At 42.4% G+C, this 24,838-nt stretch overlaps 1 protein-coding gene across 9 annotated transcripts in view; it reads left to right on the top strand.

Moving 5' to 3' along the window:
* Window positions 1-262: 262 nt before the first annotated feature.
* Window positions 263-24,838, top strand: part of EZH2 (enhancer of zeste 2 polycomb repressive complex 2 subunit) — a 66,067-nt gene continuing 41,491 nt past the window's right edge. For 7 of the 9 annotated variants that reach the window (XM_072777602.1, XM_072777600.1, XM_072777594.1 and 4 more), the window contains exon 1: window positions 263-336. The gene's annotated coding sequence lies outside the window, so the exon portion shown is untranslated. Of the gene's footprint in view, window positions 337-22,768; window positions 22,895-24,277; window positions 24,416-24,838 lie in introns of those variants that run through there. The other 2 variants (XM_072777592.1, XM_072777591.1) reach the window with 2 other exon arrangements.

Here is a 24,838-nt window from a genome sequence, read left to right as displayed (position 1 = left end):
GCGCCCGCGCCCGCGCGCACGCGCCGCCCGCCCGGCCCGGCCGAGTCCCGCGGGCGCCTCTGCGTGGGGCTGGCGCGGCGCCTCCGAGCCCGGCGGGCCCTGTGATTGGACGGGAGCCCGCCGCGGCCCGCCAATCGGGGCGGCGCTTAGTTGGACAGGGGGGGCCAAATAAAAGCGCTGGCGATTGGGCTGCCGGGTTTGGCGCTCGGTCCGGGAGCGCCCGACACCCGCTGGGACGCAGAAGGCGGTGGGGCCCCGGCGGCGGCGGCGGCGGCGGGAGCGGCGGGAGCGGCGGGAGCGGGAGCGGGAGCGGCGCGGGCTGGGCGCGGGGCGCAGGTAACGCGCCGCTGTCGGGCCGGCCGGCGGCGGGGCCCTGGAGCCCGGCGGGGGGCGGCGGCGGCGGCGGCGCCGGGACATCCCCAACGCCGCGCTGCCCGTGCGGGTGTCGCCCCGAGCGGGGTGTCGCGGGCGCCGGCGCGGCGGGCGGGGGGCGCGGGGATGCCGCGGGGCGGGGGCGGGGCGGGGGCCGGGCGGGGGCCGCGGGCGCCCGGGGCGGGGGCGGGGGCGGGGGCGGGGGGCGTGCGGAGGGGTCGTCCGCGGGCGCCGGGCTGGCTGGGCTGGGGGCGCCCGCCGTCCGCCGTCCGGGCGCGCGGGCTCCTTTGTGTGGAGCGCCGCGGCGGGGCGCCCGGGCGGGACGGGGCGCGGGGCGCACACAAGTTGGTGGGACCGCGCCGCCGGGCGCGCACGCAGACAAAGGGCGGCCGGCGTCTCGGGGCAGCCCCGCGGGCCTGACAGCGGGCGGGGGCGGCGCGGGGAGCCCGGCGGCGGGCGCTCGGCCCCTCGCCTCTCGCCCCGCGCCCCCTCCCGCGCCCCGCGCCCCCTCCCCGCGCCCCGCGCCCCGCGCCCCCTCCCCGCGCGCGGGCCCGGCGAGCGGAGCCGGGGCTGGGGCGGCCGCGCGGACGAGGCGGTGCCGGGCCGCCCTTCTCCTAAGTTTGCGGGCAGGGCAGGGCAGGGCCGGGCAGGGCCGGGCAGGGCCGGGCCGTCCGCCCCGTCTCGGCTTCCTGGGCCTGCGGGGTCCCCTCTCGCCCTCCCTCCCCTCCCCCGTCTCCTCGTCCCCACGGAGTCCGTGCCGCGGGGTCCCTTTCGGGAAACGGGACGAGCCGAGGAGCGTGCTCTTTTCGGAAAACTTGGGTGAACTCGGCGCGTCTCGGGGAGTTCCCACTTTGCAAAGAATCGCCGTCCCCAAGAGAGAAAAGCAGCCGCGGGCCGCCCTGGCCAACCGGTGGGGTGCGTCGGAGGGGGCGGCAGGTGCCGAGGAAACCCGCTGCCCCGCAGGCGGCCGGCCCCAGGCCCCGCGGCGGGACGGCGGCGAGCACCCTGCGGGCGGGCGGAGGGGCGGGCGGGCGCGGGACCGACGCGCGTCTGGAGGCTGACGAGCTCCTTCCCACGGACGGGTCTTAACTTCCCCCGAACAATAGGTTTGGGGAGGCAGGAAAGCCTGGACGCAGACAGCGTGTGTCGCCTAAGAAACCCAACGTGTGCTGCCCGCAGTCAAGCTAAACTTCCTTTGTTTGCAGCACAGGACCCGTAAAACTTAAAAGATCCGTGTGGAAATAACAACCCGGCTCTGGAATTGAAAAGTATTCCACACGGTTTGCTTTCTTGGTTCCGGAGCTCAGCGGTTGCATTCTTTGGCGTTTGAAAATTACCTAAAGCAACCTTTGGGGAAGAAGAAGAAAAAAAAATCTTAAAAAAAAAAAAAGTCCAGTGCTCGTACGGTTGAATTATGATCTGTACTTCTCTGGGGCTTTGGAGGTGGTTTTTCATCACTCTTCTTTCCGTGAGCATTAGCAACTCTTTTTCATATTTAGGAATAAAGTGGACAGGTGTTCAGAGCCTGACCACTTTATTGATGATCTTATATGCAGGAAGACGAAAATGGTTGAGATGTATCTTGATGTTCTTTTCGTAGGGTCTAAGTTGGGGCTAGATGGGATTCTAGTCCTATGTGTAAAGATTCCTGTATGTGTTTTTGTAGACCGATCAGGATACGGGATGTTTAAACTCTTGGAAACTTAGGAAAATTGCATCTTCCTTTCTGATTTTTGTGGAAACCGAACATATTCAAAGAAAAGGAATTTAGAGACCCACAGGCACTCTTCTTTATTTGCGTTCTGATAAAGAGCTAATGTGCACCTACTGTCTTCTGGTTGCATAAAAATGGAGACAAAAGAAACGCAGTGTGAAAGTCTTTATTACGAATATTTTGCAGAGACTGTTGGACACCGTTGAACGGACGTCCCAGGTGCTGCCTCAGGGTTGAGATGCTTAAATGATGTTTACATTTAGTTGCTGATAATTATCTATTAAAAAGTCCTGATAGTTCTTGCCCACTGTTAGGAGATGAGTTATGCAGATCTTGGCAGAAATTTGGATCTTTTAGGATAAATTCTAGTTTTTCCCTTGTGTATTCTGTAATTGATAATTACTGTCCTTATACGTGCCACAAAAATTTTTTAAAAAGCCTTTTTGGGGCTTTGGCTTAGATTTTTTTTTTTTCTGGTTGAATTGTGAGTATATACAAGTCACTTTTAAGTAGCAGTGATTAAAAAAAACACTTGTTGATTTAGGGCAAAATAAAAGTTCTGAGACATTTATGATAGACATAAAGAGAGAGAGACAGAGACAGAGAGAGGCAGAGACACAGGAGGAGGGAGAAGCAGGCTCCATGCTGGGAGCCTGACGACAGACTGGATCTGGGGACTCCAGGACCGAGCCCTGGGCCAAAGGCAGGCGCTAAACCGCTGAGCCACCCAGGGATCCCCAGTTCTGAGACTTTTATGCCAGCTTTGGCTATTTAAAAATTTTAAGCAGATTTCTCCAAGTCCTAGTGACGTTTTTCTAGATTATCTGCCATCCCTTGAGCTGGCATGCTCAAGGAGTGTGAATTTCTGTATTGGCCTAAATAGTGATTAAGAAAGTTGATCTGCTTCTTAGAAACTGACAAATGAAGTTCTTCTAGCGTCTAATGTATTCTAAGGTCAATTAGAAATGATACACGGATTTGCCTTGGATTCTTTATGTCCCTACAAACGATGAAAACATTTTCTGTGCATTATGAAAGATTGCATATACAGGTGAAATCTTTCGGGGAGAGCATGAGTGGAGATGAACAGCTCATTAAATTCAGAGAGAGGTTCACAATCAGATGATACCTTTGCCTTCTAGAGGCCTTCCCCGAATTCCCAGGCACCCTTGTGTTCCACAGGGCTTTGTTCATACTTTTATTATAGCGTGTATCAAATTGTATTGTAATCACTTGTTTATGCATCTGGCACCTTCACTGCGCTCTAAGTGCTTTGAGGCAGAGGCTCTGTCTTGTTTTTCTTTGTATACCTAGTAGTTGCTGGAGAATAGAGGGTTTAATAGTTGAATGAAGGAAATATGGGGGAATAATTTGACAAAGGAACTTTGCAAAGCATACTACAGGTTATGTTAATGTTTATATTGTGATGGAACTTTGGAAGGTGTTTTTCTCCCTCTTTGAGATGCAGCAATTGTAAAGAAAAATAATCATCAATGTGGGTAAGTTTCAAGGTTTCTCCTAGTTGTAATACTCTAAGATACTCAAAATTCTATATCCTTTAGGTATTCTTTTGCTATTCATATTTGGTATTTCAGGCAGCTAGAGAGAAGCTTGATGAGTCGTCTGGATACCTTGCATATAGTATCTGCTTAATTTGATTTGATGTCAGTATTGATGGTCCTTGTCCAAAAATAAAAGGAGAAAGTGTCGGAGACAGTAGTAAATCTTTTAACTGAAAGCTGTCTAGTTAAAATTGATGAGTTCTTTACTGGAATAATTCGTGGTAGGTTTTGAAGCTAAAACTGAAGGAAGTAGTGTCAGCGTAATTACACATCATTTATTGGGATGTTCTTCATTCTTTTAAAATGATAAGTGTAGATTAGCAATAACATCTCAAAAGGCATAGCTGATATGTTTCTAAAATGGTTCCATATCTTGCTACTACATGGTACAAAAATTTGACAGAGACAAAGGGAAAAGACAGTAAAGCGCCTACTATTTGCCAGATGCTTTATTCATTCCTTTGGTTTATTTCTTATTGTGGTATTATTTACATCTGATGCTTTATATTTAATTATTGTTAAAACCACCCTGCATCCCATCAGCAGATGAACGGATGAACAAAGCCTGGTGTACACATACAGTGGAGTATTATTCAGCCATTAAGGGCATGGATTTCTTATATGTGCTACAACGTGGATGAACCTTGAAAACATGCTAATAAGTGAAATAAGCCAGACACAAAAGGACAAAAATTGTGTGATTCCACTTATAGGAGATACTGAGAATAGGCAAACTCACAGAGATAGAACGTAGAATAGATGTTTTTAGGGGCTGAGGAGCGAGGAATTGGGGAATTAGTGTTTACCGGTACACAGAGGTTCTGTTTGTGATGATGAAAGAATTCTGGGCATGGGTGATGGTGATGGCTGGGCAACATTTTGAATGTGCTTGATGCCATTGAATTATGTATACACACTTAAAATTGTTATAGTGTTAAATTTTAGGTGTATTTTATAATGAAGAAAAGACCCTTTAAACAATGATACGGGAACCACTCTGCAAACCTTTACAGATGATAGAAACTTTGGTTTAAGAATTTGTCCAGGATTATCCAGCTGGGAATTTGTAGTCAGGATCCAGATTTAAATTGTTTGACTCCATAATTATCTGCTTCATGTTATCTGCTAGTCTGGATGATTAATGACATGTTGGTCCCAAGAAGAGTTTATTTGACTCAGTCAGAGGGTTATATTTAAAAGTAGATTAATTTGTAGTTTTATGGGAGGGATGGTCTAATGCCCTAGACAACCCAAAAGGTATCTTTGCAGATTTCTTTCTCAGGCACAGCTGTAATGGTGTGTGTACTTCAGGGAGGATACAGGTGAGTTTTAAGTGTGGTCTTTGGAGTCACTTTGCTTGGGTTCCGCCTCTGAGCTGCCAGGTTATGCCCTGGGCAAGTTATCCTTGATGCCTAAGTCCTCTGTTTGTATATTGATGATGATAATGACAGTATTCATTCCAGAAGGTTCTTGAGAGGCTTGAATGAATTAATACATATGAATCCCTTAAACCTACACCTGGAAAAAATGTTGAATGAAAGAGTTTTAGTTAGTGTGCCAGTATTGTTTTTCAGAATCAGTAGACTTTTTCATGAATGGAATTAAACACTTCTCAAGTTTAAATATGTGCTTAGGACCTGTAAGTAAAGTAAATGGTTTTATTTATGTCAGAAATGCCTATTGATACCAGTATAATAGGTGTTCAGTTTAAAATACTGAAACATTTTAGAGTTACAAAGTGAATGCTTGCTTTCTTGATCTGTTTAATCCCATTCCCTAACCTTAACAGTTGGTGTATATTTCCCCCAAACTTTTCAATGTGTTTACATGAGTATGCATTTAAACATCTATTTTACAAAAGTGGGATCAAGTTATTTTGTTCCAGCACGGTTTTGTTTTAGGTCAATACAGATAAATTTTGTTTTTTTAAGATTTTATTTATTTATTCAGAGAGAGAGAGAGAGAGAGAGAGAGAGAGGCAGAGACACAGGCAGAGGGAGAAGCGGGCTCCATGCAGGGAGCCCGACGTGGGACTCGATCTCGGGTCTCCAGGATCACACCCCAGGCTGCAGGCAGCGCTAAACCGCTGCGCCACGGGGGCTGCCCAATACAGAGAAATTTTGTATGGAAAAAAAATAGCTGATACTTCTTTAGTGCTTGCTATGTCTTGGGCACTGTGCTCATTGCTTTCATTTATTTTATATTGATAGTGCAGTAATAAGAAATAGAGTGGGTAACAGCCTGGTAGTTGTAGAGTTGGGGTTTGGATTTGCTCACTTTGTTTTCGGAGCAATGGTCTCTCACTCTCAGCCTGGGTTTTGTTTTGTTTTGTTTTGTTTGTTTCGGTAGGGCCTGTGAACTGCCAGTGATTTTACTGTTTATTGGAGTTGTAAAACAACAACAAAACTCCCCAAAAAAGAATACTTGAGGAGACTGGATGTAGCCTGCCAAGCTACTTATGATGTGGCCCTTCATAGAAAAAGTTTGCTGTTCCGGCTCTGTGCTATTAGGCTGTTTTGTTAAGTAGAATACATAGTATTCCAGTTTATGAATGCGTCATCACACCCTCTGTGATGGACATTGTGATCTCTCCTCAAAGGAATAGAACATACATACCTTTGAATGTTTGTGGGACAACTTTCTATAAGGAGACACTGCTGTTTCAAGATAATGCACATTTCAAGTTTTAGTAGACATTGTCAAATTGCTTTCTAGAAAAGTATCAGTTCTTCAGTTTAAAAATCGGCTTTATTGAAATAGAACTTTATTTACAGTAAGATGCACACATTTGAAGAGTATGGTCTGAAGAGTTTTGCCAAATGTATATACGTCCATGTCACCCCCACCTCCTTCCAGGTGTAACTTGGCTGTCCTCCATTCTTTGTATGCTCTTGACATCTTTCCCTCCCTGCTGCTGATCAGATTGTTTCTGTTCAAGAATGTCCCATCAGAGGAATTACACAGTCTATACTCTTCTGTGACTGGCTTTCATCCAATGTGTTTTTGAGATTTATCCATGTTGCTTGTTTCAGGAGTTTCTTCTTATTTTTGAATAGTATTCCATTGTATTAATATGCTATTTTTTTATTTACCTGCTGATGGACAGACATGGGCTGCTTCCAGTTTTTGGCTATACTAAAGCTGTTATGACCATTTGTGTAAGTCTTTTGTGGACATCTCTTTTTTAATTTCTCGTTGGTGGGTTAAATACCTTAGAGTTGCACTGCTGAGTTATATGGTATAGGGTAAATGATGATTGAATTTTATAAGAAACTGCCAAACTATTTTCCCACATGGTTTGCCATCTTACGGAGGGTTATGGTTTCATTGGCGGCTCTGCAGGAGTTAGTGTGTCTGCTCACACTTGGTGTTGCCAGACTTTTAAGTTTGGGCTGACTAATTAATGAGTGTTGAGTATCTCATTGTGGTTTAAAATCATATTTCCCAGGTGATCAGTGATGTTGAATATCTTTTCAAGTGCTTCATTGGCCATTTGTGTACATTTTTTTGATCAAGCCTTTTACCCATTTAAAAAAAATTTTTTTTTTTGGTCTAATTGAGTTGTAAGAGGTCTTTGATATTCTTGGTACACATTCTCTGTAATATGTATTGCAAATGTTTTCTCCTTTATTCCATGCTTTGATTTTGTGTATTATTGACAATGTATAGGTCAAGTTAAGTCAGGTTAATGTGGGAGGTGGAATTATTTAAATTCAGTTAAATTGTGTGAAAATGAATTTATACTTAATCCACAAGTTACTTAGTTCGGAGTATAACAAAGTGTTATGTGTTTGCAGAAGCATGGAAGTGAAAAAACCAACTTTTTATATAAACAGTTGTGTGGCTTGGGAATTTTTATTTTTAAAAGATTTTATTTATTTGAGGGAGAGTGTGTGCACGAAGGGGTGGGGGCAGAGGGAGAGGGAGAAGCAGACTCCCCGATGTGGGGCTCAGGTTCCCAGGACCCTGAGATCATGACCTGAGCCGAAAGCAGACACTTAACCAATAAGCCACCCAGGTGCCCCTGTTTTTTGGGAATTTTTAAATTAAGCTGTTTTCAAAGTAATAATATTTAGTAATTCTTTAAATTTTCAGTTTGGGTAATTCAGACCTTTTCATTTATTAGAGGATAAATGAGAATGTTAAAAGCAAGTCAAAGGTAACCTTGATCTTATAACCTGGTATGTAAAAGTGATGGGATTGCAAGCTTGGTCTACCTATTTTGACAGTTAAGTACATTTTTTGTTATACAAACAGGATGGTTTTTAAGAGGTTATATATACTTGATTTCTGCATCCTATTTATTTCTGCACAGTTTCAGTTCTTTTGCTCAGCACCCAGTTTACCCTCACAATAATTTTCAGTTTTTCTTCATTATAGGAGTCATACATGACTCCTCCTCCTTTAATATTTTAGTAATGTGCTGCCGAAGCGAGTACACCTCCTTTAATAAGGGGTGGGGGTGGGGGAAAGCAAGCCTCTGGGCCACTTTTGGGTGTCAGACACCACTGTGGGAGATCATGCCATTGCCTAGCTCAGTCTCCGCTGGCTGTCATTTCAGGTAAGAAACTCCTGAAACTAGGCAGTCTGCAGAACAGCCTGCACTCTCCTAATTAGTCTCATCTCTGATAATTTTCTTATACCTTTCCCTTTGTTGAACTTGATCGGTCTTCTTACTAGTGTCCGGGAAGTTGTACATAGAATTCTTTTTTTTTTTTTTTTAAATTTTTATTTATTTATGATAGTTACAGAGAGAGAGAGGGAGGCAGAGACACAGGTAGAGGGAGAAGCAGGCTCCATGCACCGGGAGCCCGATGTGGGATTCGATCCTGGGTCTCCAGGATCGCGCCCTGGGCCAAAGGCAGGCGCCAAACCACTGCGCCACCCAGGGATCCCCGGGAAGTTGTACATAGAAAGTGTGCTCTGTCCTCTTTTTTGGAATGTCTTCCCTACCATTTTAGCAAGATACTAAAGTTTAGCTTGTTTGGCTCAAAACACCCTTTCCCTCTACCAGCTAAGCTATACAGTTTATCTTCTGCAAAGAGAGAAATACCACAACACATCTCTTGTGTTTCATTTCCCTCTCTTGCTTCATTTTAAGCTTTATTTTACTCATCTACATGGTGACCGTGGAAAAAGTCTTGTACATAGTAGATAAAAATAAAATTTTTGAGGAGTGGATTCAGGACCATAGCCATGAAAACTTGGGCGATCAGTTCTTTACAACTCAATACATAATTATTTAAATAGTACCCCTGCCCCTAAAGCAGAGCCTTGGAGATTTTATCCAAGTGAGTTTTGCATGGCTATACTATATATCACCCAGTGAACTTTTCTTCCTATTAGATACTGTTGTAAAGTCTTAATTTATACTCTTCATATACTGTTGATTAAGATCAAAAAGGTTGAGAAACTGGAAAAAAGTGAGGAGTGTAAAACAATAATTCTGTAAATTTATCTCAGGATGATTTTTATCCCTCACATTCACGTGCACTAAATTCATATATCCAAACGTCTATTAAGTTTTAAAAACGTGTCAGAAAGACAAAACATCATGTCTATTTTGTCTGTTTTTTTGGTGCCTTGGTTTTTGATACTAAAGACCATCTGAGAAGTGCTTTTTTATAAGCAAGCCCCCCAAATTTAAGAAAATTAGAAGATTTTCTTTAAATAGTTCAAGTTTTAGTCACTAAAGGAGCTTTCTATGTTTTCAGTGCCAAAGCCTAATAGTGAAATATCACTGTATTTTGTTTGTAGGTGCCTAAGCACCTACCCTGTGCCTTACAAATCGTAGAACTGATGACTGTTTATTGAGAAACCTGCCCTGTGCTTAATAGACATGGAGTCTCTAAACCAAACATTTTACTTTTCAAATTTGTTGGAAATCATGCATATGAATTATTTAAAATAAGCACCATATATTATTTGGTAAATGGAAAAAATATCTTTTGAATATTTTAAAGATTCTATTGAGATGAACTTTTTTTTATTAGTATACTGATCTATCATACTAAATGGAAAAAACTGCCATGTGAGTATCCTTAATTATAAAATCTTGATCTGAAATGTTTTCACATTGAAATTATTTAATAGTACAAATTAAATTTGCAAAAGTGATTAATACCCCCCCCCCCGCCATGGATACGGTGAGATATGTTGCCGTGCAAAGTATTGATGGGCCAGAAAAGTTTGGAAAATGCCCTTCTAGAGTAGTAATCAAAGACTTTTATGTAGTAGAAATGTTGCTTGAACAGCAGGCTAGGAAGGAAATGAGTTGCTGTCCCACTTTGGCCTGTAGGTAGTTTTGCGTTTGGATAATATTTGTCTGAAATACAGAGCTGGTTAGGCTGTAAAGATATTTTTATTTATTTATTTATTTAAAAAGATTTCATTTATTTATTCATAGAGACACAGCTAGAGAGAGAGGCAGAGACACAGGCAGAGGGAGAAGCAGGCTCCATGCAGGGAGCCCACGACGTGGGACTCGATCCCGGGTCTCCAGGATCACGCCCTGGGCTGCAGGCGGCACTGTAAAGATATTTTTAAAGGGCACCTTCCCATTGGCTACTGGATATTCTGCAAAGAGCTTAGGCTCTAAGCTAGACTCTGCCACTAAACTAGTATTTGTAGCAAGTAGCTTTTGTGAATTTCATCTTCATTGCAAAAATAAAGATGAACAAGTAACTGAACAATTTGTAACTATTGAGGATTTACCATGTGCTTTCAAAGAGGAGATGTCTGTTTTGCAGATAAAGAAATAGGAACTTCATGAAATAACTTACTTGCTGAGGTTCACACAACCAGTAGGACCCAAGTCCCTTAGAGGCTTTTGCTGCCTCTAGAGTCCTTTTTAACTCAGATACTGAGACTCAAGGTGGTTGGTTTCTGTTACCCACTTAGAGCGCTTCCTCTGGAGAGTTTGAGAAATATTGGACTGGAGTTCACCTCACCACTACAGGTGATTGTGATCCCCCTAGCTGGCATTTGAGTTGTTACATTATATGCATTTCTCTGAAATTCTTGTGATCAATTAATTCATAAAACCTCTAATGCTGATTAAAAGCTTATTATTTCTCTCTCTCTCTCTCTTTTTTTTTTATTGTCCCTTCATTACAGGCATAATAGCATAAAGCTTTTTAGGTACTATTATGTATCTGACTAAACTAGCTTTGTAAACAATCAGGTTGGGATGTTGTGAATTACAATATTTACCCTGTTTCTGGCACAGAGGCCCTAAAACTCTAGGAATTTCCTAAGTGATAAGTGTGATAAAGGTGTCTTGGTGTTTGTAACAAAACCCTTTGAACAGTACCTGGGTTTGTGCAAATGAGATGGCTTGCGGAAAGCCCCCAAAGATGGGCCTGGTTGCCAGGGTAGCTACTCGAGGCGTTAGAAGGATTGGGACTTTTATTTTTATTTTTATTTTTTTACTCTACAAAGAAAACCCAAAAGCCTCCACCCCAAGATTGCTAGAATTCCTACAGCAATTTGGTATCATGGCAGGATACAAAATCAATGCCCAGAAGTCAGTGGCATTTCTATACACTAACAATGAGACTGAAGAAAGAGAAATTAAGGAGTCAATCCCATTTACAATTGCACCCTAAAGCATAAGATACCTAGGAATAAACCTAACCAAAGAGGTAAAGGATCTATACCCTAAAAACTATAGAACACTTCTGAAAGAAATTGAGGAAGACACAAAGAGATGGATTGGGACTTTTAGACCTGCCATTTCCCCCACCCCTGGGGAGGGAGGGGGCTGGAGCTGGAGTTCTGTCACCCATAGCCAAAGGTTTAATGAATCATGCTTACGTAATGAAGGCTCCAGAGAAATCCTAAAGGACGGGGTTGGGAGACCTTGTGAAGCAGCTGGGAGAGGTCCTGCTGCGGAGGGAGCCTGGAAGCCCGCACCCTTCACACACACCTCACCCTGTGCGTCTCTTCCATCTGGCTGTTCCTGGGTTACATCCTTTTCTAACAGACTGGTGATTTAGTAAAGAAACTGTTATTCCTGAGTTCTGTGAGCTGTTCTAGCAAATTAATTGAACCCAAGAGGGGATCATGGGAGCCTACAGTCTGGAACTGGTTGGCACAGAACTCAAGTGACAGTCTGGACTTGGCATTGGCATCTGAAGAACGGAGGGGAACAAGTCTTGTGGGATTGAGCCCTGAACCTCGGGAAATCAGATGCCCTCTCTAGGTAGATAGTGTCACAATTGAGTTAAATTGTAGGACACTCAGTAGGTGTTGCCACACCTTTGGTGACTGGAAGTATCAGAAGTGAAGTACTATTTAGAGTACTGTGTGTGATGTAAATGAAAATAGTTTCTCTTTACAAGTACCTGCATTGGCAAATTAAAAGTTATTTTCCGATTTTTCTGATAGAATTTAGTGTTGAATTTAAAGAAATAAAATCGTTTTCTTTACCAGTTGCCACTTGTTAACCCGCTAACAGCATGTAACCAAACAGCTAGCTAGACCTAACATATATACATTTTCTGGAAAAGAAAATTTCTTTTTTTTTTTTTAAATTTTTATTTATTTATGATAGTCACAGAGAGAGAGAGAGAGAGGCAGAGCCACAGGCAGAGGGAGAAGCAGGCTCCATGCACCGGGAACCCGACGTGGGATTCGATCCAGGGTCTCCAGGATCGCGCCCTGGGCCAAAGGCAGGCGCCAAACCGCTGCGCCACCCAGGGATCCCCGGAAAAGAAAATTTCTTAAAACTATTGGCTGCCCCAGTCTTCACCCATTAGAACTATTCAGATAAAGGGTGAGATGTTCTCCTTCTTACCCTCTATAAGGAGACATTCTGTACTAGTGAAAATATCAGTGTTTCAAGCCGGACTACCAAACAAAAGCCCTGTCTTTCCTAGCCGCAGAGTCTAAGAGGCCCAAATGCTAGGCACTCATCCTAGCCTTCTTGTTCTCCTTTTCTGCATGGAAGTGCTGGGATGAAGTCGTTTTTTCCTGCCTAAAAACTTTCATATTAGTCTGGAAATTGCAGAGTGATAACTGCAGGGATTATATAACTGGTCTCCCTGCGGTTGGTGAATTCTTTATAGCATTTCCATAGGTATTTGGAGGCTGAAAAAGATTTTCCCAGGGCTTTAACTTTTAGTGACAAGTGATGTTATACTAATAAATTCAATAGACAATATCTTTGGTAAAACAAATACTGAAAAGTATCATTGGTTGTCAATTATACTGTAAAGTTTGAAGTTTTCCAGCAGCTCAGTGTCTTTATGTTCCTGATGGACCTTACGGATAGGAAACTCACAAAAAACGCTTGTAATTTATAACTGTCCCTACCTCTTTTACTTTCATCTTGTCCGTAAACTGTTAACTATTTTCAGCAAGAAAGTGAACTTCAGGGTGGAGATGAGCCCAAGAAGTTTCTGAAGGGTCTCACTCAGTGAGGAGTTCTGTTGGTGTCCACAGATGAAAGAAATGGCACTTGAAGACATTTTTCCCCGCTGTGGTGTACACTAAACTCAAATGCTGAAACCAGCTGATAACAGTCACTTGGTTGTAGGATGCCTGCAGACTCTGGGAGGTGCTGTAAATGCTTTGGGCTTAGTCTTTTTTTTTTTTTTTTCCTAATTCTGTCTTCAGAATACAGAGGAAACTGCATCTCATTTGGGGGCTAGGACGTAAGGACAGGGTGCAGACAACAATAGTATGTATGTCAGCAGGGTTATGCATTGAAAAGTTCTAGGAAGATTCCAGATCATAAATACTTCTCTTTAGGCCCTAAACCAGCCCGTCTCTTGTCTACTATGAGGAATGCATCATTGCTTTTCTTTTGAGCACAGAGTTGTTGGTTCGTACTTCAGGGCCAGTGCTATCTGAAAAATACCCTTGAGCGCTGGACTTGAGTGGCTAACCACCGCATCGGAGGCAGGTGGAGTGGGCTGTGGGAGCTGCAGATTCCTGGCAGCTAGTTCCTGCACTTGTTGGCTGGAACAGTGCAATACAAGATCCTTTCTATTTACCTGACTCGAGTTTCTCTTAAAATTTTGCACAATGGATGTTATTAAATTTGTGTTAGATGTTGACTTATCAGAGGTGTAAGATTTATTTTTTTTTTTTTTTTTTTTTTTTTTTTTTTTTTTGAGGTGTAAGATTTAAAATCGACTTTCTAGAGGGAAGAACGTCTGGCATCAGACTTACCTACGTTTTTGCTTGTATCCAAACTTTTTTTTTTTAATTTTTATTTATTTTATGATAGTCACAGAGAGAGAGAGAGAGAGAGAGAGAGAGGCAGAGACACAGGCAGAGGGAGAAGCAGGCTCCATGCACCGGGAGCCCGACGTGGGATTTGATCCCGGGTCTCCAAGATCGCGCCCTGGGCCAAAGGCAGGCGCCAAACCACTGCGCCACCCAGGGATCCCCGTTTTTGCTTGTATCAACTAGTAGTGAATAGTATATATCTTAAATGAATAATATGTATTTTGTGTTGTCTTTGAATCATGAGTTATATATCATAGTTTTAGTTTCTGAGCCATAACTTTGTCTTTCATTTCCCTCCAGCAGTATTTCAGTTAAACTGAGTACACACCCAAAGAAAGGAGAGGTTTCAGCTAATAAAATGGATTTAGTATATTTTCAAAGAAGACTTTTATTTCTAAATGTCAATTTAATCTGTCTACTGTTGAAGCAAATTTGTTTTGTTTTTTTTAAAGATTTATTTATTAGAGAAAGCGGGAGTGGGAGGGGCTGAGAGAGAGGGAGAGAGTATCTTCAGTAGTGCTCAGTGCAGAGCCCCATGTGGTGCTGGATCTCACAACCTGAGCTAAAAACCAAGAGTCAGAGGCTTAACTGTCTGCACCACCCAGGTGCCCCTGTTGAAGCAAATTCTTGACATTTATGACATTTTTATTTATTTGTTTTTTATTGGAGTTCAGTTTGCCAACATATAGCATATCACCCAGTGCTCATCCCGTCAAGTGCCCCCCTCAGTGCCCATCACCCAGTTACCCCAACCCCCCGCCCACCTCCCTTGCCACTACCCTTTGTTTCCCAGCGTTAGGAGTCTCTCATGTTCTGTCATCCTTACTGATATATTCACTCATCTTCTCTCCTTTCCCCTTTATTCCCTTTCACTTTTTTATAGTGACCCAAATGAATGAGATCATATAATTCTCCACTTGGTTTACACTTGTGAAACTTTTTAAAAAAGTAATCTGTAATCTGTATGCCCAGTGTGGGACTTGAACTCAGGACTCTGAGTTCCACGGACAGAACTAGCCAGGCGCCCCCTCCAATTGGTTTAAATTTAGATGGCCATTTCTTTTCCAAGACATATCTTTGTAAACTGATAGCATTTCGGATAAACACAGGAATGCTGGTCTGTAGATTCCACGTTGAACTTGCAGTTGAGTTTACTCTTCTGCTGGAAGGAGGAGCGTGATCTTATTTTTGTGGAAAGTGCATTAGTGCAGAATCTACTCACTTTTGCTGTGACAATCAAGTCAGTGTTTTCTATTCTGCGGAGACTGCCATGTCACTATCATTTTCCTGTGCTGTTGAGCAGTACTGTGCCTTTTTTAGTACTCCTTCACTTCGAGCTACAAATAAGATCTGTATTTGCCCCCTTATTTTCTCCTGATCACTAGTCACTGGCTCATCTGTTTCCTAAAGACTCTTGAGCACAAACGCTGTTCATGATGCTTGCTCATCTGTAGCTGTATGTACAAGTGGTCTGCTAACGTTTAGGCACCGAGATGCCCGTCGTGTTACAGGATTTAGCATTTTCTGAATACTTCATAAATTCTGGTTGATAATACCTCTCATTTTGGTTTAAAGGACTTGGCCTCCCCAAGTCCTTCAAACCAAAACTTCAGAAGTTTCTTCTAGAGTTTTGCAGGTTGTTTGGGTGGAATACTTGGGTCCAGCACTAGTGAGCTTTTGTATATTTTTGTCATTTTTCTCCTAGATACAAATGGAGGCATTCTAGGAATTGAAAAGGTCCCTGAACAATATTTTTATTTTATCTTTCTTTTATGGGGGTAGGTTCAGGTCTCTATGAATGGGGCATTACTTGGTAGGATGAGGTGGTTTTAGGTTTTAGAATCAGAAGAGAGTGACCATGACCACTGATCCCTTCTTACAATGGTGAAGGGTGGGACAGATGGGTGAAGACAAGCAATTTGTTTAAAATGCATTTTGTTAGACACTAGTCTCTTGATTTGGCGCAGATGTATGGCATACTACCATTTAGATTCTATAGTTTGGCAGGGCAAAAGTATCCCCCGTTAAATAAGCTTCATATTGATTTTGTTTTTAGTTGCAAGAATGGTGATTTCTAGGCCTTCATTCTTCTAAATGTGTATTTTAGAAGTATATAATTTGAATATATTGCTCATTCTAGGTGCTTTGCTAGGCAAATGAAAAGGCAGGAATTGTTGCGATTTGATTTGTATGGTGTCTGGATACACTTACAGCGCAGCACTCTTCTGAGAGCATGGTCTGTGGACCTCAGAGAGCCTGTGAGGTTATCCTCGTCACAGTACTGAAATGTTCTTTGCCACTTTCTTTTCGTTCCTTCTTTTTCTTCCTTCCGTGTGTTGACATATGCACCAATGGTGGAAAAGCCATGGTAGGTTTTTGAAACCATTGATGCCTTAGCACTTGTGCTCCAAAACCCAAAAAACAAGACACCAAAAGGCAGTTCTAGGGAATGTTCTTGATGAAGTAATAAAAATTGTTAATTTTGTTAACTTGTGAGCCCGGGTGCACACTTTTGAAATGTTCTGTGCACCAAGATGGGGCCATGTGTAAATTGCTTCTGCTGCATACCAAAGCAGGATGGGTCTTAGGAACAGCACTGCACTGGCTGTGTTCTTCATGGAGAACAGTTTTGCTTGGAAGAGGGGTTGACAGACAGACTAAGATTATTCAGACGGGTATTTGGCAAGCACTTTTCAGTGAAAGGAGCCTTCAAGGAAATCAACAACTGTATTTGTCGCCGATGATAATGTTTTGAGCATTCAAGCAAAAATTAGGATTTTTGGAAAACTTGTATCTGTCACCGCGAACTTGACAGTTTCCCGATAAATACTTAAAAGACTTTTCAGATGAGATCGGTGGATTTACCAAATACGATTTTTGGAAATAATGTCAGTTTTGGGGAAATCTGCATAACCCCAGTGGGCCAGTATTTTTCAGATACGAGGAATGATGATCATATAAAACCATGCACAGGTTAAAGATCCATTCAAAGTGAATAGACCAATGAATTTTAACGTAGCAGAGTTCAAAAAGTTTATAATTTCAGATTCTACATTGCAACTAATCTTACAAATCTATCACTGCTTACTGAAGAATGGTGTTGTCTTGAGGAAAAGCTTGAATTGCAAGCTCAGCCACTATTTTCACAGAACAGTTTTGGTCTAATATCAAAGCATGAGAGTCACAATTACCTCAAAGGCTGTTCAAATAGTCTTCCATTTTCTAGCTAAATGCCTGTTTGGAAATGGATTTTCTTCATATTCTTTAACCAAAACAACATACTGGAACAGATTGAATGCAGAAGCAGATAAGATCCAGCTGTCTTCTATTAAGACGGATAGTAAAAATTGGCAAAACTGTAAAACCATACCACTCAGTGATTGTTTTTTTTTTTTTAAAGGAAAGTAGTTTTTAAAATGTTATTTCTATTAACATGTAATAGGTTTGCTGTTACTATCTTTAAATGAGTTGATGTTTTAAAAATTCCTCAGCTAGTATTCCTAAGATCCTACATACCCATCGTTACAGCCCAGGTAAACTAAAGGGGTCCTGAGACCAGACACTTGTGAAGGATGGTGTGTTTCCTGTGAACTGCCCATCATTCTGTTTGTGCTAGGAAGGGCCCAGTAAGTAATTAACATCTGATAATCTGCATTCTAAGTTCCAACTTCTTTGTTGTTATAGTGGCTCACTTAAGGCCTCTTTTGATCCCCAAGGGCCCCCCTACCCCCAGTGTATATGGGCATCTGGATTTTTAATTTAATTAGTTAATTTATTTTTAGGTTTATTTTTGGATTTTTAATTTTAGTGTCTCTTGGTATCTCTTTCTTCATTCACATTGCCATCAACCTAGTCAGAGCTCAGATCACCTTATTCCTGAATTACTTCAATGCTCCAGTTTTTCCTAATATATTTTTCAAACTTGAGTGTTAAATGGGATCTGAGGGTTGCCTTGACCTTAATTTTCTTTATATGTTCCTTGAGAATGTATAGATAAAATCAAAGCAGAGTTACAAATGAAATATACTAGTCATATCAGCAACACATGTTTAATGATGCTGTTTGGTTAAAACTGAATAACCAACAGTAGAGCTTATAACAATGCCATAGCCTTGGGACCAGTTTTATAATGTTTCTTTAGTTTGGCTTACAAATACTAACACAGATAATGGCTATTTGCATAAACAGATTTTATAAAATGGCTTGTTAACTTCCAGAATAATCAGACCTCATAGTTAACCTGAACAGCGGCACCTAGCAATCTTTGAATACTAGTTTTAATGCCAGTTGATTATCCTGTCAAGCTGTATTGATCACTAGAGCATTGTGGAGTGGTGAGATCTATATTGGATATATACTTAATCCAATTATTTTGGAATCTTTACTGGGAAATATTGTGCTGTGTGTTTTACTTCTGGGTTTGCTGGTTGGTGGGGGTCTCGGTATCCCATTGGCTTTGTAACACAGGGAGGGTGCTAAGTGGTCCAGCCCAGGTTCCTTTGTTTGCGAGCTTATCATACCTGCTTTACCATACTTACCTGTTTGGTTTCTTTTATAGTGCTCAACATTGTCTGCCACACTAAAACATTTTCCTTTTTTTTTTGGGTCATTTCCATCCAAGTAGATTGTAAGTTTTATGGGATTACAGAATTTTCTCTCTTTTATTTACTGCTGAGCTTTCAGTTTTTATAAATAATACCTGGTATGTGTTGAATGAGTAAATGTATATTATACGACACTTCTCTCTATTCAAACTCTAAACTCAAATGCTCTTTTTCTGTGTCAGGTGCTTAATGCTGTGTTCCCCGCTGGGGCAGAGAGACGATTCTCTGACCATCTTAAGCACAGCTAAAATGGACTTGAGTTTTATGGAATCCTTTTGTTTCGGCTGATCAGTGCACGTGTAATCGGGGCACGATTACTTTCGTTGGTTCAGGTTCTGTGTTTTGCTTAGTGCAGCCTAAATGTGCGTTATCTCTTTAAGTAGACACCATCTTAAGGCATTTATGGAGGGTTTTTTCCTTTTAAATTGTTCAAGTATAATGTTAATCTGAGTTTTAAAATAGTACAATTGTACGTGTGAATTTTCCCCTCAATTTTGTTTTAAGGTTTGTAAAAGTACCAGCTGCCTTAATTACTGCCTGTTCTTTTTAATTTTTTTTCCTTAAGATTTATTTATTTATTTATTTATTTATTTATTTATTTATTTATTTATTTATTTATTTTAGAGAGAGTGAGCTCACGTGCTGTGGTGGGGAGGGCAGGGGGGAGAGTCTTAAGCAGATTCTGGGCTTGAGCCTGGAGCCTGACTTGGGGCTGGATCTTCCACCCTGAGGAGTGGAAACCAAGAGCTGCTTAACCGACTGAGCCACCTAGGTGTCCCTTGACTTGATGTTTTTCCAGATTTCTAGTCATTGGTGCGTTTTTTTGTCCCCCTCCCTTAACATTTTCTATCACATTTGGACATTTTTTATGTGTTTTCGTTCTGTTTATCATTTTTAAAAGTGGGTGTCATTTATTTTTAAAATTTACGTATTTAAAATTATTTAAGATAAAGGTTTTTTTTTTTTTTTTTTTTTTTTTTAAGATTTCTGTTTTTAAATAATCTCTACACCCAGCTTGGGGCTCAAACTTAAAACCCTGAGATTGAGAGTCACATGCTGTATCAGCTGAGCCAACCAGGCACCCCAAAAGTGGAGGGGATTTTAAAAGTGAATGTTTTTACATTGGGTGGTTGTATAACTTACTCGTCTCTCTTTTCTTTTTAAACTTTATTTTGGAATAAGTTTAGATTTCTGTAACCTTGGTACATTTTTAAAAATGTAGAAACCGACACCAGTATGTTACTGTTAATTAAACTAGAGACTTTATTTGGATTTTACCAGTTTTGTGTCCTGGGATCCAGGCCAGGGCACCACGCAGCACTTAGTTATCTCCTCAGGCCTTCAGACTTCGATGGTTCCTTAAACTCCTCTTGTTTTCATGACCTCATGATAGTTTTGAGGACTATTATCAGGTATTTTGTAGAAGTGTCCTTCGGTATGGGTTTGTCTGATGTGTTTGTGTGCTAAGACTGAGGTGTGGGTTCTGAGGTTTTGGGTGAAGAAGGCCACAGAGGTGAAATGTCCCTCTTCCCTCATGTTGAGCGGCACACGACGGCAATGTGGCTTGTCCCTCATCTTTTATCCATCATTGTTTGGTGTGAGGTGGTGCCTTCTGGGCTTCTCTGCGGTGATGTTACTGTTTCCCATGCCAGGCTCTCTGCCATGGAAGTGAGTTACTGAGTCCAGGCCCTGCTCAGGGGGAAGGGACCTGAGGTCAGGCTCCCAGGTTAGAGAGGTATACATATGTCATTATTTGGAATTCCCTGTAAGGAGGACTGCCCCTCTTCTCCCGTTTACTTATTAATTACTTATTTATTTTATGGACTCCTGGATACTTGTTCATTCGGTTGTAATACAATACCATTGTGATTTATTTTGCTCTTTCTTCAGCTTGTTGCAGCCTTGGGTGAGCTAGAACGTAGCCTGGCCTCAGAATCTGTGTAGACCTAACACTGGAGTGATGGCAGGAGGTGAAATCTTGTCTGTCTGGAGTCCTTAGTGCAGCAGTACGGCTGTGCCACGGGGACCCCTCACTCTTGGTCTTCTTTTCGAGGTGCATTGCCTTTATTTCCCCTTGGGCATAAGATCTGCTTCTCAGATAATTGATTTTTACCTCTTACCAAGGGTAGTATCTATATGTCTAAATTCTCTTTATATGTTTTTCCCTTACCTACAAAGATTAATTACTGTTAATTTATTTTTGAGTTTATTAAAGCAGTGGGTTTTAACTTAAGAAATAAATGAGGGGCATTTGGGTGGCTTGCAGGGTTGGGTGGCTCAGTTGGTTAAGAGGCTGGCTCTTGATTTTTGGCTCTGGTTGTGATCTCAGGGTCCTGGGATTAAGCCCTGCCCTGGGCTTCGAGATCAGTGCTCAGTAGTGAGTCTGCTTGAGGGTACTTTCTCTCCCTCTGCCCTTTCTTCCTGCTTGTGTGCTCTCACGCTCTCTCTCAAATAAATCTTAAAAAAAAAAAAAAAAAAAAAAAGGAACTGGGGTCCTTGGCTGGCTCAGTCAGTAGAGTATGAGGTTTGATCTCGGGGTTATGAGTTCTAGCCCCATGTTGGGCACAGAGCTCAACCTAAAAAAATAAAATTGTTAAATGAGATGAGCAGCTGCCCTCAAAGAATCTTAAACATAAGCACTGCTGCAGACTGGCAGTTTTTCAAAGTTGGCAATTTAATGGCTCACTGTGAAGTAAAAAAAGACATTTTAGTTATGGATGGACATCAAGAATATTGGAATCGTATTACTTAAATTTTGTTAGGTTTGGATTTGACCTTATAGAGTCTGGTAGTCAGTAAAGAGTCAGAGTTCATGCTATTAATTTAGTTAGGGAGGATGAGTAGTACATGTAGTTTATTATTTAGTTTTCTTAAGACAAGTAGAAAACAGAACCCTGCAAGACTAAATAGGCACTAGCACGTGCCTTGAGCCATCATTTAGGAATGAAGAACCTTTAAAGAAAGGCCTCAAGGGAACTGAAAATGCCTAGGGAATTTATTTTTAATTCTTCGTCATTGGTCACTGAGTAAGGAGGGGCAGGGGTACCAACCCAAGGAAAGGCCCCTCACAAGTTGGACCTAAGAGAGAGCGGAATGCTCGTTCTTTAGGCTTTGTGTCCTGGTCCCCTGAGGGGTGGAGATGTGTCTCCTGGCACATCACAGGGGCCGTAGAAACCTGAGAGGATGGAGGAAGCTCCTTACCAGGTGGGCAGGACTGCTGTAATTGGTGTCTCTGGTGATGTCCTTGATGAGGTGATGTCCTTGGTGAGGAAATGGTCACCAGAACACATTTTCTGTTAATTCAGGCATTATTGTATGTGTAGTCTCAATACCAAGAATATATCTCAGACCGCTTTATATTTCATGTGGCAAGAAAACCTTATCCAGACCGGTTTAAGAAAAAAAAAAAAAAAAAAAGCGTTTCTTAGCTTATGTAACTGAATGTTCTAGAGTTGGGTTTGGCAAAGCTCGCCCGGTTCAGGGCTCGCTCAGTGAGGTGATTAGAGTCCATTTCTTGGTTTTGGGTGTTTTTTCTTTTTTGTCATTGACTTTTTTTGCAGACTCTTCTCTCAGGCTTGCGGAGAGAGAGCATGAGATTGGCTTCCAGTGATTGTTGGGGCATTGTATATCCAGGTTCGAATCTAAGTGGAAAAGAGTGCGCATTCTTGTCCTGACTTAGCAGGGAGCCTCCTGAAATCTTCCCTGTGACCAGACCAGTCTGATCATTTATCTAGTGTGTACTGGTGCCTGTCAGCAGGGAGCGGTGTGCCCTGGCACCCTGTGGATGGTAGTCCTCAGAGAAGGGTTGGTGAGCTGATGCGGGTGGCACAGACACCTTGTCTGCTCTGGTGGGACAGAGCGGGGTTACAAGGGCAATGGAGTTCAGGATATTAGGATAAAGAGACTGTGAACTATGTATTTTTCCTTACTTTCCTTATGTAACCTGTATCTGTGTTATTTTGTAAGGTTCTGCTGCATTGTACAAAGGTTTTGATGGTCTCCTGCCATAATTTGCTTTGTCTTTTGAATTAAAGAATACCTGTTGTTTGGGTTTTACTGTATATGGATAGAGTCTTGTTTTAATGATTAGAGTTGTACTGTTTTGAGTAAGAGAAGTCCTTTTCATACCCTGGATAAAAATCCCCCTAGTGCCATTTCACCTATGAAACTAACAAATCTTTTGAATGAGAAATGTAAAAATTGGGTGTATTCACAAATCCTCATTCATTTAGTGGCTCGTTATTCTAATAGAGGCTTTTTTCTGCCAACATGTAGATATTTGGAACTGGATTCTAATACTGGGCAGTGGTATGGTGGAAATCAGAAGACCTGATTCGAGGCTGCCATTCGTGGGAAGGGTGCGGGGCTGGCTGACATTTGGAGGCTTACTGCTTGCTCAGCACTAGGTGAGGCAGTGTGTTTGGTGTTTGTAACCAACTTGGAGGTACTGGTGTTATCCCTATAGTTTGGAAAAGATCCTTAAGGTAATATCAATTTCCTTAGTAAGAAGAAATCCCAAACGCTCCAGGTTTTATACTCAGGATATCCTCTCTTGATTGGTAGGGCTTCTGGACCATGGGGTCTGAGTCATCCCTGAGACTCCTCTTCCTTGGGGCTTTTGTGGTAGTGGGGTGCATTTTCATGCCCACTCACAGGAGGCCCCACCCTTCCTTTTCATACTTCGTGGCATACCTAGACTTCATGAACAGTTCACCATTAATGTTCGTTAGGAGATGTGTTCTGTTTTTGTTTGTTTTAAAATGTATTTGCCAGGCACACAGCCAGGCTCTGAGATCTTATAAATGAGTAAGAATGGTTCTTGCTCCTGAAGAACTTACAGTGACAGTGGGGATGAATTGGAATGAAAAATATGAAAACATTTTTTTTTTGAAAACATGATTTTAATATATTGTAAATGCTGTGAAAGTGGGTTTATTTTATGTAAACCAGTCTTCTAAATGGTGACTTAAATTTTATTACTTTTTAGTAGACCAGCCTACTTATCCCTATGTATTCAAAGAATGGTCCACACATTTTTAGATCTATTTCTTAGGTTGCCTTTTTTTTTTTTTTTTAAGATTTTATTATTTATTCATTGAGAGACAGGCAGAGACACAGGCAGAGGGAGAAGCAGCCTCCCTGTGGGGAGCCCCGATGTGGGACTCAATCCCAGGACCCCGGGACTACGCCCTGAGCCGAAGGCAGTTGTTCAACCACTGAGCCACCAAGGTGCCCCTATTTCTTAGGTTGTTCAGAGGTTATGATCCTTATATTTGAATCCATAGGTGAGTTACCATGCTTTTTCTTATTTCATCTCTATTGTGCATATTGACCAGATAATCCTATAGTTTCATAGCTTCACTTTTATACTTCTGTATCTGGAAGAGCTGTGTGAAACTTAGAAACGTAGAAATTTTTCCGTACACGCTGTCTTACAGAGATGCTGGTTCTAGAATAATTTGAAAAGTGGTGGTGTTGACCTTGCAGCTTGTACAGTTTTGGTCAGAGAGACTATTTTGTTGTGACATAATTGACCAAAGACGTTGTCGCTCATGGTGGGAGTGCCATGGAAGGCACTCAGAATATCTGGCAAGGCGAGTTCTAGTGTGCAGACATGGGATGCACACCTCTTCACCAAGCACATAAGATGCGCATCTTACAGAGATGAGCCAGGGTCACATCCGTCTTGCCCCACATCCCTGCTCCAGGGTTCGGCAGGTGCGGGCGGGGCCCAGGGGTGCTGCTGCCAGGGCCCAGGAATTTGTCAGGGCAGTAGATGCACTAGTTGTGATTAGTCTGTGAGCTAATGAAGCAAGATAATCCCTTTTTATCTGATGGTTCTCCCTGCTAGTTCCTAGGCCTTTGAAGCGCTACACGGCTGAAAAGAATTTGCATAGAATTACTTGAGCTCCTCTGTTAAGTAGCAGGTAAGAAAGCAAAGGAATGGCATGGAGGTTTCTTAAATAACCACCCCCCCACCCCCCCACCCCCGTCTTTTTGGCCTCCCTCACCATCTTCTGTCTTCCTCACTTTGTACTTTGCCTCAGAGATGGGGTCGTCTTCCTCCGTCCAGTCTTTTCAGGTCACACTTAGAACCTTTTCAGTTATATCTCTGTGGCCTCATCCGACCGACTTGGCTCAAGTTCTGAAATCTCTTCATTCTTCTCATTCCCTCAGTGGTGTCTCCAGCTGGCTAGGTGTCCCTCTCTGTTAGTGGAATCTGCCAGCTGGACCTCTTGGCCTTCAGAGCCCCATCTCCAGCCGTCCTCCTGCTCATACCTTAGGGTCAGAGTCTCTTCTGATCTTTCTTGGCCTTTTGAAATCCAGCTCAACTTCTAAGGTTCTGTTAA

The sequence above is a fragment of the Canis lupus genome, chromosome 15 (genome assembly GCF_048164855.1).
Source record: "Canis lupus baileyi chromosome 15, mCanLup2.hap1, whole genome shotgun sequence".
Taxonomy (NCBI): Eukaryota; Metazoa; Chordata; class Mammalia; order Carnivora; family Canidae; genus Canis; species Canis lupus.
The sequence above is the reverse complement of the archived record's forward strand: the minus strand, read 5'-3'. Positions and strand labels throughout refer to the sequence as shown.